Genomic DNA, 14,555 nt, shown 5'->3' on the forward strand with positions numbered 1-14,555 from the left:
TCAATAATTAATTTTCATCATACTAATATTGAAAAAAATACTGAACAAAATTAATACCTCTGAAAATTGTCAACAGAAAAATACAGGTATTAGTTTACTCACATTATATTTTCTCATTTGGTATTTCAGCCTTTCAAATTTGCTTCTTATCTCCACAGAAGAATCAAATAATTCTCCTTTAAAAAATATATTTTCAGTAATCAATCTTAATTTTAAGATCAAGAAGGAAGCAGCTAAGGAAAACCGACCCATGGCGGTTGTTAATAATTTGATACATTAATTAATTAAAAAAAAAAAAAAAAAAAAAAAAAAAAAAAAAAAAAAAAAAAAAATTGAAAAAGCAGTAGGTTTTAGTTAATAAACAAGAAAAAGAAGAAACAAAAACGCTAAAGGGTACGAAAAAAATTTAAACAAGAAGTTTCAAGAGAGTAAAAAACTGTTAGGAACAAAAAAAGAAAATAACTTGAAAATTGAAAATTAAAAAAAAAATTTTAAATAAGAAAACCGGAATGCAAATAATGACTCAATAGCACAGGAAATAAAAAAATGTTTATCTAAACTTGAAGACAATGAAAAAGCATTAAGTACGTGTGAAGTTCATTTATTGCAGAGCAAAAAGCAAAATAAAAAGAAAAAAAAAGTTTTAAGACCTTAGAAACTAATATTTATTTTAAACTTGTGTTCACTATAACTATTTTCGTAGTTTGTATTATTAATAAATATATTATTTAGTTTATGTTGTATTAGACAATATATTTTTTCCTTTATTATTAACGGACATAGCAAGTAGGAATTTTGTGATATCGTAGAAAAAAATACATGTATAAGAGATAAGAGAAATCCCTATTAATCTATTATTTTTAATATTTAGATACTCTCAAAAGTGACAATTCACCTCTTATAATTAAAAAATTGTGTTCTCATACATGCAAATAACATTGTCATATACTGTCCCACTACTACCACATACAGTGTCCTACTACTGCCGTAATCCTCAAAGGCTATGTCCCACTACTGCAGATTTCACGACTTATTTGAAAAATTATTTAATTAAACGGATAATGATAAGCACAGTCCATAAATATTGTTTCCTTAAGGACGTTCGGTAGTGTTAGCGGGGGAAAACATTTGCGCGGTGAGGGGAAACCAGCAATGAATGAAGATTTGGCAACGTCGTACGGGTCTTAAATGTGTGAGTGTTCATGTACACGCATCAGGTGTCTCTGCACACTCTACACTGTCTGCTCGTCTGCTGCGTGCTGCGTCGGTTACGACAGCGTTCGTGTATCAATGTTTTTGTGATAAAGCTGTAAGTAATTAACCGCTACATATCTTTCATGGGATGATATTTCAACGAACGTGTTTTCCGTAAAAGATGTTCTTGCGAAAATTCAAAGAATTTCTGATGAAAAAATGTATTCGCCAACTTTTTCCCCCGTGTCGTCTATCATTCCCAAAACAGTGATTAAAAATCTAAGTCAAAATAAAGTAGATTTTAATATTATTGTTGATAAATTTATGGAAGGTAATGATGGTTTAAGATCGTTTCTAATAAATGGGCAAAGCCCTTTAATCAAAAGAGCTACCAGTGTAAATAAAATACTTGAATTTTTAAATGACTTGACAAGTCTCATACAGCATGGGATGTCAGATAAGTAGGATGATTTCCAAGATGAGTGATTCAAACTATGAGCATGTGATTTTGTAATGTGCAAAAAAATTGTATCTTAAGAAGAAATAATAAATTTGAAATTAAAAAAAATAAATAAATAGCGTGTTATTAACATTTATTGTTTTTTATGGGAAGGGGTGGGCGTTCTGTATATACACTCACGCACACACGTAAGCTTGTATTTTATGCGTGAATGCATAAATATCTACAATAATATTGAGATATTTACTGATCAACATCCTGGAACATTTTGAATTTCCCGCCACTTGCGACGTTGCCGTTGCGTTTCGGTCGAGCTTTTATTTAATTTTTTATTTATAAACGAATCAGACGATCGTCGCAAAACTTGGTATACATCAAATTAATAACATTATCTGTAACATATAAAAAAATTGGCCAAATTCACTGGCCCAATTTGCTTAAAACTGTGATTTAGTCAGTTCTCCCATAAGCGACAGTGTTAAAATGACTTAACTTTGAAATTCAATATCTCGAAAACGAAACAGAGGAAACTCTTTAAATTTTAACTGGTTTATTGTAACAACAATAAAAACGTCTGGTCAAAATTTCAGAAAAATTCGTTGGAAAATTCAATCACTACCGAACGTCCTTAAGTAAAGACCTATATTTTCAATTTAAAAAAAAATTTAGGTGAATTAGCATTGGTGGAACTTCAAAAATAAGGAATAAATATTTTTTGCTTAAAAAAATGTCCCACTATACCCCATTTTACCTTATTAAATTATTACTTTTATTGATAAAACTAATGCACGATTTTGTTTCATCTTTTCAATCAGAAGTGTGAATCGTCAACATTTATGTGTATGTTGTATGATTTTAAAGTTCACATTTAATATATATTATAGTGAATTTTTTTGTAATATTTAATTCCTACTAATCAAAGATGATAAATTAAGTGCACCAAGTTAATTTTCGAAACTTCACTTTGCTACATCTTGTCATTGGAGCTTACAATCAAAGGCTGTAGTAAAAAAGGATTGATGTTTTTATTATCAACGTACATGGCAAACATAAAATGCGATTCACGTTGTTCGAAATTGAACTCAGTAAGATAGTGGACTGTATAATTTTTATATCGCACGCCGGATTTGGGGGAGCGTGAAAAAGGATGTAATAAAAGGACACAATAATAAATGTACAACACACTTTTTAACACTTTAGCCGTTTATTATAAAAAACAATCTCTTTATTTAATTTTACTTTAACAAGTCATAATACTTGCTTACATGCAAGATAAAAAAAGGAAGAACTAATTTTTGAGTCAGACGGAGAAATTACGTGTCAATCGAAATTGTGAATCGTTTTCGTTACAGAAATCTTACATAAAACGATACACGTGAAAATTATAAACACGAGCGCAAAGCGACTTACCGAAAAGGGCGTTTGAGGCTGACTAACGATAACCGCAGCAGCAGCAAGCTGCTGGACAAAGGTAAGTATAAACAGAGTCTATTGGTGTATTAATAGACGCGCGCACGCTTATGATTGGCCCTTCTTATAGGTAAGAGAATATCCTAAAGCGCGAGATTTCAAATCTCATAAACTAAATTTTCTATTTACATCAGTACAATGTTACTGATGTTGCACATAGTCCCAAGGTTGATAGACAGAAGTGTAACGAATGTATATCAATAACAAGTCTTAGAAAGACAAAAGGGTGGATCGCATTCCACTTACAAAAATTCGAAATAATGAAAGTTTTTTTTTAATATAATGACATTTAGCCGGTAACAATCAGTAATACTGATGTTTTACATAGTCCCAAGGTTGATATACAGAATGATGGAATAATATACAATTAAGTACCGCGTGAATAAAGCAGTGGAACGCTTTCCACGTACAATAGCAAATAATTCAAAAAATAAAATAAAAATAACATAATAAACAAATTACTGATAATTTTATATATTTTCGCAAGGTTTGTGACTTTTAGATATGAGATTTAATAATCATAATAGTAAATAAAAAGAAAATAAATTGATCTAAATAAGACTAATTATTATTGTGTTTTGACTTAAGTTCAGATACGGTACGCAATAATATTAGTTTGTGTATTGGCCTTACAAAACTAGATGAAACGGTTCTAATCTTGGCGACTCTGACGAGAGACTTGGCATCCTTATAGACTTCAACAACCATGCCTAAAGGCCATTTACCAGGTGGAGAAGACTCGTTTTTTATGAGCACGAGATCACTAGGCTTAACCGAGCGTTGAGGATTCAACCACTTGCAACGACTTTGTAAAGTGGAAAGGTATTCAAGTGACCACCTTTTCCAGAAGACTTGGAACGATTGTGTCACTAGCTTCCAGCGTTCAAGTGGCGATACCTTTTCAGAAGAAATATCGGGCTCTGGCACAAGAAATGAAGACCTCATGATCAAAAAATGAGCAGGAGTAAGAGGATCAAGCTCAGAGGAATCATCATTAAGTAAGGCTTTACTCAATCTACCCCTAGCTCTTATCAATCCGCAGTTTATAAACGGCGTAAGATTAAGCAAACGGCTAGATCGAAGTAGTGGTAAGCTATCTTCTAAACTACGATCTTGATTTTGAGTTAGTACCTTGAACTCAGCGGAAAGGTGACATTGTTGATGCTGATAAACTAGACACAGTCTAGCACAATCAATTTCTGATGTTGAAAGGTGAATCAAGTCAACTTCAATAAAAGAATACAAGTCAATAAACTGCAAACTAGCCTGTAAAGGGGGCTTAAGATTTCCAGATATAGGTAAATATGAATTCTTTTGTTCAACATTATGTAAACAACGGTATGTAAAACGAAGGCAATATGCTGTTACTCTTAGCAACCGTTCCCACTTGGAACAACGAGTTAATAGAGTCATATAAAAAGACTCAGAACTATTTACAAGACTATTTACAGAAGGCATTAAACTATTTACATTTATAGAGGTTGGGGCAATCATTTCTACTCCAAACTCTGGATAGTTAGGGTGCAATTCATGAAGAATCTTGGGGGCCCTGAAACCATAATATTTGATTTTTGTGACAAGTTGGATCCTGAACCAAAGGGCATCTGACCCGATAACAACCAACTAATTTGCGAAGCAGAGGCAATTGGGTAGTCAGGGGCTAATTTGCGAACTTCCTGACCGATAATAATTGCATGGGCAGATGCATCTAACAAAATATCAATTTTATCTAAACTGTAAAATTCTGGATCTGCTAGAATTACATCCTTCCCATAATCTAAATTTGCCAAACGACTACCTAGAGGTGGTTCGTAGGAAGAAATTTTGGGCATGACTAACGCATCAACAAAGAGCTCAAAACCAGACTCAAAATGAGGCCTAAATTTGAAAGCAACTGTTACTATTATACTCCAATACTTGCTTCCTATGGACAGCAATACTGTGTACTACAACAGTGACATGTCAAATGTTGACTTATAATGACATTGGCAGTGTTGCCAAGGTCCATCAATCAATATATATCCTATCAGCCACGTGGAAGGGCATATTTACTATGACAAGCCTTTGCATGGGCATCATAACAGATAGGTCGCTTCAAAATTCAATCAATGCTATGTTAAACAATCTATATAGTGGAATTCAATCTTTGTCCGATCAGAGGTTTAACGCGAAAACATCTCAGCTTCCAGAGTTGGATATCATGATTAATGTATTGCAAAATACTGCTGGTGATATTGAAAAGAGAAGCCGGTTAACGCTTACACATCTGGATGAGATGACAACTATATACGAGACCTTCTTCGGAGTATTAGATGTATCCATCTGCGACGCAACAAGAGCTAATAAGGAATCAATGGATCTACCGATAGAAGATGCAACTAAATATATCTCCATCTTATCACGCGGTCTCAATATGGCAACTCCTAATAGTCCTATGTCAGCTAGGATTGCTAGGCAAGCAAGCAAGTCGAATGCTAGTAAAAAAGTTTCTAAAAGAGGAGTACTTAATTTTATGGGAAAAGTATATCAGTGGTCCTTTGGGTTGTCAACTGAAGATCAAATAAAGTCCACACAAGACCAAATAGACAACCTGTTCTCTCAAGTGAATCTAACTAACCAAGCAATGGCCAGCATGTACGATGATATGTCTAGCATTATATTACTAATGAAAAACACGTCAGTTGGTGATATTCTCACAGCCTCAGACAATGTGGATCACCTAGTGGCAAGCTCAAAATCATTAACAGAGACAGTGATGTTTACTCAGATATCTCTCAACAATGTCACCACAGCTTCTAGATATCTCACAAGAGCTAGTGCAATGCTATCCCTTGCATTGCAGGCAATAACAATGTTGGCAGACATAGACAATCACCTACTCGAATTCAGGAGATACTATAAGGAGGGGCAAGAATCCCTCTCCTTAAACATATTTCCAACTACCTTGATCCGTCCATCAGATATAAAATTAGTGTTGGACGACATTCAGAAAAATTTACCAAATGACTACCTAGAGGTGGTTCGTAGGAAGAAATTTTGGGCACGACTAACGCATCAACAAGGAGCTCAAAACCAGACTCAAAATGAGGCCTAAATTTGAAAGCAACTGATTTACTAGCGTCCATGGAAATCAGTCCACCCACTCCTGACAGAGTCGTACTAACTGATCTCGGTTTCAAATGCAGCATGTCACAGAGAGATTTAGTAATACGACAACTCTGTAAGCACTGAACAATAAGAGCTCGTACCAACATGCGAGATCCATCAGTGGCATACACGAAAACACGAGCAGTAGCTAAAAGCACCTTGGGTGAAACGATTTTATTACTACTACATGACTGTACATTCACACTAGACTCTGAAGAAATCTGAGCTTGGTTTTGTACAGTAAAGGAGTTCGTCAAGTTATTTACAGATTTTGTTTGCTTATTTTTAGCAGAGACAGATGTAGAGCTGGACTTATCCCCTCTGTGCAAATGGTGTGATTCTTTTGGTTGCAGTGTGAACACTTACTATTACCAGAGCACTCCCGATTAAGGTGAGGACCAAAACAATTAACACAGAGACGATGGGACTTCAGAAATTTCCATTTATCGCTCCACTCCTGTGATTTAAATGAATCACAAGAAACAATATGATGTTTTTGATTACAAAATTGGCAAACAATGGAATCTAAAACAACTGTCTGATATGCAGTAACATCAGATATAGGCTTACCACTACAACATTTCACCTTCGTGTATCAGGAATCCAAGGTGCCTTACAAGTTGGAGGAGCCTTCTTCCTCACCACCGTGTCAGTACCTGTCTAAGTGGTTTACAAAGAATACTGAGCAGAAACCAACAGCCTCATATATCCCTACTGCAATAACTGATAATAATGTTCCAGGTGCAGTCAAACGGGTAATCAGCCAAGGTGGTCCCACTAATGTAAATCTCATCAAACGATTTTTGCATATTTACTTTCATAAAGTCACTAGCAGGTTGGAGGAGAAATGGAAGTTTTACGACCGAGTGATCGGACAGTTAGGAGATACAGTCTCACCCTGGTCGATCATATCGATTAAGACTGTCCAAGGAGTCCTACCTGGTGTCGAAGCAAAATCCCATCAAGCTGATGACCTCCATTGGATCGCTTTATATTGTCTTTGCTCAGCTAGGTTGTCTAGGATCAGTATACAGCAGTATTCAGAGAGAGTTCGGGACAAGATACATGAGCAGATGAAACTGCAGACCAATCGGTTACCCGTCTTTCCATCAAAAGATACATACGAGCCATGGACTGCCGATCCGGGGTACATGAAGATGGTCGCAGCGATTGATATGTTTATGTATAAGTTTCCGGGCCATCCACTCGCATGTGTACGAGTCTGCACATTGGGCAGCCGACACAAAGACTGTGCAGGTCTCTTGTCTATCGGATACTTTGCTCACTCAGTCAGCTTAGATAACGAAGCTGATTTTCTTGATTGGGTCTGGTCTAAGCGGATGGCACGTGAATGCATTGATATGATGAAAGAGACCGGATTGATGATGGCAGAGTTTTCTTATTTTTCCTATCAAGCCGATTTAGGTCTTGTCCGGAAATCTTATTACTCTACAAGCAAAAACCCCAATGTATATTTCATCATACATGCAGTGGGTTCTCTGCTCCACTCTCCCAGATCTCTTCATGCTAGGATGATAGACTCAGGTAACATTGTCATCAATAGAAGAATGGCTTGCATCATTGCATATGCTTTATCAAACAGTGTTACGCAATTCAAGGCATTTAAGAGACAAACCAGTACGGTACCAGATCCCAGATTGGGAGAATTCGAAGAAGATGAGCCAAAAGAGCCAAAAGGAGAGGCGTGGTTTACCTATGAAAGAGCAGTTGATTTTGAGTTAACAAATCGAATGAGGGTGTTTGTGGAAGAGTCTAAGGCCCGAATAGGAGAGGTTAGAGAAGGATCCATAGGAGAATATGTGAAGACGTCTTTTTAGTGTGGAGGTACCTTCTTCCTCACCAGCGTGTCAGTACCCGCCTGAGTGGTTTACAAAGAATACTGAGCAGAAACCAACAGCCTCATATATCCGTACTGCAATAACTGATAATAATGTTTCAGGTGCAGTCAAACGGGGAATCAGCCAAGGTGGTCCCACTAATGTAAATCTTATCAAACGACTTTTGCATATTTACTTTCATAAAGTCACTAGCAGGTTGGAGGAGAAATGGAAGTTTTACGACCGAGTGATCGGACAGTTAGGAGATACAGTCTCACCCTGGTCGATCATATCGATTAAGACTGTCCAAGGAGTCCTACCTGGTGTCGAAGCAAAATCCCATCAAGCTGATGACCTCCATTGGATCGCTTTATATTGTCTTTGTTCAGCTAGGTTGTCTAGGATCAGTATACAGCAGTATGCAGAGAGAGTTCGGGACAAGATACATGAGCAGATGAAACTGCAGACCAATCGGTTACCCGTCTTTCCATCAAAAGATACATACGAGCCATGGGCTGCCGATCCGGGGTACATGAAGATGGTCGCAGCGATTGATATGTTTATGTATAAGTTTCCGGGCCATCCACTCGCATATGTACGAGTCTGCACATTGGGCAGCCGACACAAAGACTGTGCAGGTATTTTGACTATCGGATACTTTGCTCTCACAGTCAGCTTAGATAACGAAGCTGATTTTCTTGATTGGGTCAGGTCTAAGCGGATGGCACGTGAATGCATTGATATGATGAAAGAGACCGGATTGATTATGGCAGAGTTTTCTTATTTTTCCTATCAAGCCGATTTAGGTCTTGTCCGGAAATCTTATTACTCTACAAGCAAAAACCCCAATGAATATTTCATCATACATGCAGTGGGTTCTCTGCTCCACTCTCCCAGATCTCTTGATGCTAGGATGATAGACTCAGGTAACATTGTCATCAATAGAAGAATGGCTCGCATCATTGCAAATGCTTTATCAAACAGTGTTACGCTAGTCAAGGCATTTAAGGGACAAACCAGCACGGTACCAGATCCCACATTGGGAGAATTCGAAGAAGATGAGCCAAAAGAGCCAAAAGGAGAGGCGTGGTTTACCTATGAAAGAGCAGTTGATTTTGAGTTAACAAATCGAATGAGGGTGTTTGTGGAAGAGTCTAAGGCCCGAATAGGAGAGGTTAGAGAAGGATCCATAGGAGAATATGTGAAGACGTCTTTCTAGTGTGGAGGTACCTTCTTCCTCACCAGCGTGTCAGTACCCGCCTGAGTGGTTTACAAAGAATACTGAGCAGAAACCAACAGCCTCATATATCCGTACTGCAATAACTGATAATAATGTTTCAGGTGCAGTCAAACGGGGAATCAGCCAAGGTGGTCCCACTAATGTAAATCTTATCAAACGACTTTTGCATATTTACTTTCATAAAGTCACTAGCAGGTTGGAGGAGAAATGGAAGTTTTACGACCGAGTGATCGGACAGTTAGGAGATACAGTCTCACCCTGGTCGATCATATCGATTAAGACTGTCCAAGGAGTCCTACCTGGTGTCGAAGCAAAATCCCATCAAGCTGATGACCTCCATTGGATCGCTTTATATTGTCTTTGTTCAGCTAGGTTGTCTAGGATCAGTATACAGCAGTATGCAGAGAGAGTTCGGGACAAGATACATGAGCAGATGAAACTGCAGACCAATCGGTTACCCGTCTTTCCATCAAAAGATACATACGAGCCATGGGCTGCCGATCCGGGGTACATGAAGATGGTCGCAGCGATTGATATGTTTATGTATAAGTTTCCGGGCCATCCACTCGCATATGTACGAGTCTGCACATTGGGCAGCCGACACAAAGACTGTGCAGGTATTTTGACTATCGGATACTTTGCTCTCACAGTCAGCTTAGATAACGAAGCTGATTTTCTTGATTGGGTCAGGTCTAAGCGGATGGCACGTGAATGCATTGATATGATGAAAGAGACCGGATTGATTATGGCAGAGTTTTCTTATTTTTCCTATCAAGCCGATTTAGGTCTTGTCCGGAAATCTTATTACTCTACAAGCAAAAACCCCAATGAATATTTCATCATACATGCAGTGGGTTCTCTGCTCCACTCTCCCAGATCTCTTGATGCTAGGATGATAGACTCAGGTAACATTGTCATCAATAGAAGAATGGCTCGCATCATTGCAAATGCTTTATCAAACAGTGTTACGCTAGTCAAGGCATTTAAGGGACAAACCAGCACGGTACCAGATCCCACATTGGGAGAATTCGAAGAAGATGAGCCAAAAGAGCCAAAAGGAGAGGCGTGGTTTACCTATGAAAGAGCAGTTGATTTTGAGTTAACAAATCGAATGAGGGTGTTTGTGGAAGAGTCTAAGGCCCGAATAGGAGAGGTTAGAGAAGGATCCATAGGAGAATATGTGAAGACGTCTTTCTAGTGTGGAGGTACCTTCTTCCTCACCAGCGTGTCAGTACCCGCCTGAGTGGTTTACAAAGAATACTGAGCAGAAACCAACAGCCTCATATATCCGTACTGCAATAACTGATAATAATGTTTCAGGTGCAGTCAAACGGGGAATCAGCCAAGGTGGTCCCACTAATGTAAATCTTATCAAACGACTTTTGCATATTTACTTTCATAAAGTCACTAGCAGGTTGGAGGAGAAATGGAAGTTTTACGACCGAGTGATCGGACAGTTAGGAGATACAGTCTCACCCTGGTCGATCATATCGATTAAGACTGTCCAAGGAGTCCTACCTGGTGTCGAAGCAAAATCCCATCAAGCTGATGACCTCCATTGGATCGCTTTATATTGTCTTTGTTCAGCTAGGTTGTCTAGGATCAGTATACAGCAGTATGCAGAGAGAGTTCGGGACAAGATACATGAGCAGATGAAACTGCAGACCAATCGGTTACCCGTCTTTCCATCAAAAGATACATACGAGCCATGGGCTGCCGATCCGGGGTACATGAAGATGGTCGCAGCGATTGATATGTTTATGTATAAGTTTCCGGGCCATCCACTCGCATATGTACGAGTCTGCACATTGGGCAGCCGACACAAAGACTGTGCAGGTATTTTGACTATCGGATACTTTGCTCTCACAGTCAGCTTAGATAACGAAGCTGATTTTCTTGATTGGGTCAGGTCTAAGCGGATGGCACGTGAATGCATTGATATGATGAAAGAGACCGGATTGATTATGGCAGAGTTTTCTTATTTTTCCTATCAAGCCGATTTAGGTCTTGTCCGGAAATCTTATTACTCTACAAGCAAAAACCCCAATGAATATTTCATCATACATGCAGTGGGTTCTCTGCTCCACTCTCCCAGATCTCTTGATGCTAGGATGATAGACTCAGGTAACATTGTCATCAATAGAAGAATGGCTCGCATCATTGCAAATGCTTTATCAAACAGTGTTACGCTAGTCAAGGCATTTAAGGGACAAACCAGCACGGTACCAGATCCCACATTGGGAGAATTCGAAGAAGATGAGCCAAAAGAGCCAAAAGGAGAGGCGTGGTTTACCTATGAAAGAGCAGTTGATTTTGAGTTAACAAATCGAATGAGGGTGTTTGTGGAAGAGTCTAAGGCCCGAATAGGAGAGGTTAGAGAAGGATCCATAGGAGAATATGTGAAGACGTCTTTCTAGTGTGGAGGTACCTTCTTCCTCACCAGCGTGTCAGTACCCGCCTGAGTGGTTTACAAAGAATACTGAGCAGAAACCAACAGCCTCATATATCCGTACTGCAATAACTGATAATAATGTTTCAGGTGCAGTCAAACGGGGAATCAGCCAAGGTGGTCCCACTAATGTAAATCTTATCAAACGACTTTTGCATATTTACTTTCATAAAGTCACTAGCAGGTTGGAGGAGAAATGGAAGTTTTACGACCGAGTGATCGGACAGTTAGGAGATACAGTCTCACCCTGGTCGATCATATCGATTAAGACTGTCCAAGGAGTCCTACCTGGTGTCGAAGCAAAATCCCATCAAGCTGATGACCTCCATTGGATCGCTTTATATTGTCTTTGTTCAGCTAGGTTGTCTAGGATCAGTATACAGCAGTATGCAGAGAGAGTTCGGGACAAGATACATGAGCAGATGAAACTGCAGACCAATCGGTTACCCGTCTTTCCATCAAAAGATACATACGAGCCATGGGCTGCCGATCCGGGGTACATGAAGATGGTCGCAGCGATTGATATGTTTATGTATAAGTTTCCGGGCCATCCACTCGCATATGTACGAGTCTGCACATTGGGCAGCCGACACAAAGACTGTGCAGGTATTTTGACTATCGGATACTTTGCTCTCACAGTCAGCTTAGATAACGAAGCTGATTTTCTTGATTGGGTCTGGTCTAAGCGGATGGCACGTGAATGCATTGATATGATGAAAGAGACCGGATTGATTATGGCAGAGTTTTCTTATTTTTCCTATCAAGCCGATTTAGGTCTTGTCCGGAAATCTTATTACTCCGCAAGCAAAAACCCCAATGTATATTCCATCATACATGCAGTTGGTTCTCTGCTTCACTCTCCCAGATCTCTACATGCTGGGATGATAGACTTAGGTAACATTGTCATCAATAGAAGAATGGCTCGCATCATTGCAAATGCTTTATCAAACAGTGTTACGCTAGTCAAGGCATTTAAGGGACAAACCAGCACGGTACCAGATCCCACATTGGGAGAATTCGAAGAAGATGAGCCAAAAGAGCCAAAAGGAGAGGCGTGGTTCACCTATGCAAGAGCAGTTGATTTTGAGTTAACAAATCGAATGAGGGTGTTTGTGGAAGAGTCTAAGGCCCGAATAGGAGAGGTTAGAGAAGGATCAATAGGAGAATATGTGAAGACATCTTTCTAGTGTGTGTCTTATTCAATATCACTCGTCCACAAGACATCACACATACATCAGTTATCAGTTCACTGCATTTACTCATTCTCAATACAGATGACCATCTATATCAATCGAATACGAACTGACATTCAAATGGATTATTGTGCTCTTTAAAGAAAAAAAAATAAAAAACGAAAAACTACAAGGAACTGATATTACATACCACAAAATATACAATTTCACAAACTGTGTTAACAGGACCAAGTATTCGTAGTTATGTTGAGTTCGAAAGACCTGCAGGACTTGACAGCAGCGGTGCTGACTCAATAGCCTGTATAAGTTGGCAGCAGCACACGCTGAAGATGAAAGGACCCGTGGAGCCAGCAGCAGCAGCAGCAGCGGTGTTGTCACAATAGCCTGCAGAGACAGGCAGCAGCACACGCTGACGACGACCTAAGTACGAGCAGCAGTGAGTCTCCAGAATAACAATGGACTCGCTCGCACCCGACGACAAACGAATAAAGAAAAGAGAGAAAGAGATGTGGCTCTGTGTGTGTGTGCGTAGTGCGTACGGACTACGCGCCGGCGCGTTGACCGCGTCAGCCTCGTCGCCCGAGAAGAACGTAAAAAGAAGCCAAGATGGCCGATAAAACGACCACGTGTCTTCCACAAAAGGAAAATGTCCTACACCTATATTTTACCTCCCCACATCCGGCTCGAAGGACCATGTTCAAAATTGATCTCAGTAAGATAGTGGACTGTATATTTTTTATATCGCACGCCGGATTTGGGGGAGTGTGAAAAAGGATGTTAATAAAAAAGACACAATAATAAATGCACATCACACTTTTAAACACTTTAGCCGTTTATAATAAAAAACAATCTCTCTATTTAATTTTACTTTAACAAGTCATAATACTTGCTTACATGCAAGATAAAAAAAGGAAGAACTAATTTTTGAGTCAGACGGAGAAATTACGTGTCAATCGAAATTGTGAATCGTTTTCGTTACAGAAATCTTACATAAAACGATACACGTGAAAATTATAAACACGAGCGCAAAGCGACTTACCGAAAAGGGCGTTTGAGGCTGACTAACGATAACCGCAGCAGCAGCAAGCTGCTGGACAAAGGTAAGTATAAACAGAGTCTATTGGTGTATTAATAGACGCGCGCACGCTTATGATTGGCCCTTCTTATAGGTAAGAGAATATCCTAAAGCGCGAGATTTCAAATCTCATAAACTAAATTTTCTATTTACATCAGTACAATGTTACTGATGTTGCACACACGTAGTTTCATGATTACTAATGTTTTTTTCTGATTAACGTCATCATCATCATCATCATGATCATCATCATTATTATTATTATTATTATTATTATTGTTATTATTATTATTATTATTATTATTATTATTATTATTATTAACATAAAATAATTTCTTTTTCTACATACTGATATAAGATGTAACTCACTTAAATTAAAATTATGTTTACAATTATATCTTACTTTGGAAGCGTATGGCTTAGGTTGAACCTGTATAACATTATAGTGATGATTGTCATTTTATAACCTTTTTTTATTCAGATGACAAA

This window comes from Copidosoma floridanum, unplaced genomic scaffold (genome assembly GCF_036245765.1).
Source record: "Copidosoma floridanum isolate Cflo_tuat_1 unplaced genomic scaffold, Cflo_Japanese_pri ptg000007l, whole genome shotgun sequence".
In the NCBI taxonomy this organism is placed as follows: Eukaryota; Metazoa; Arthropoda; class Insecta; order Hymenoptera; family Encyrtidae; genus Copidosoma; species Copidosoma floridanum.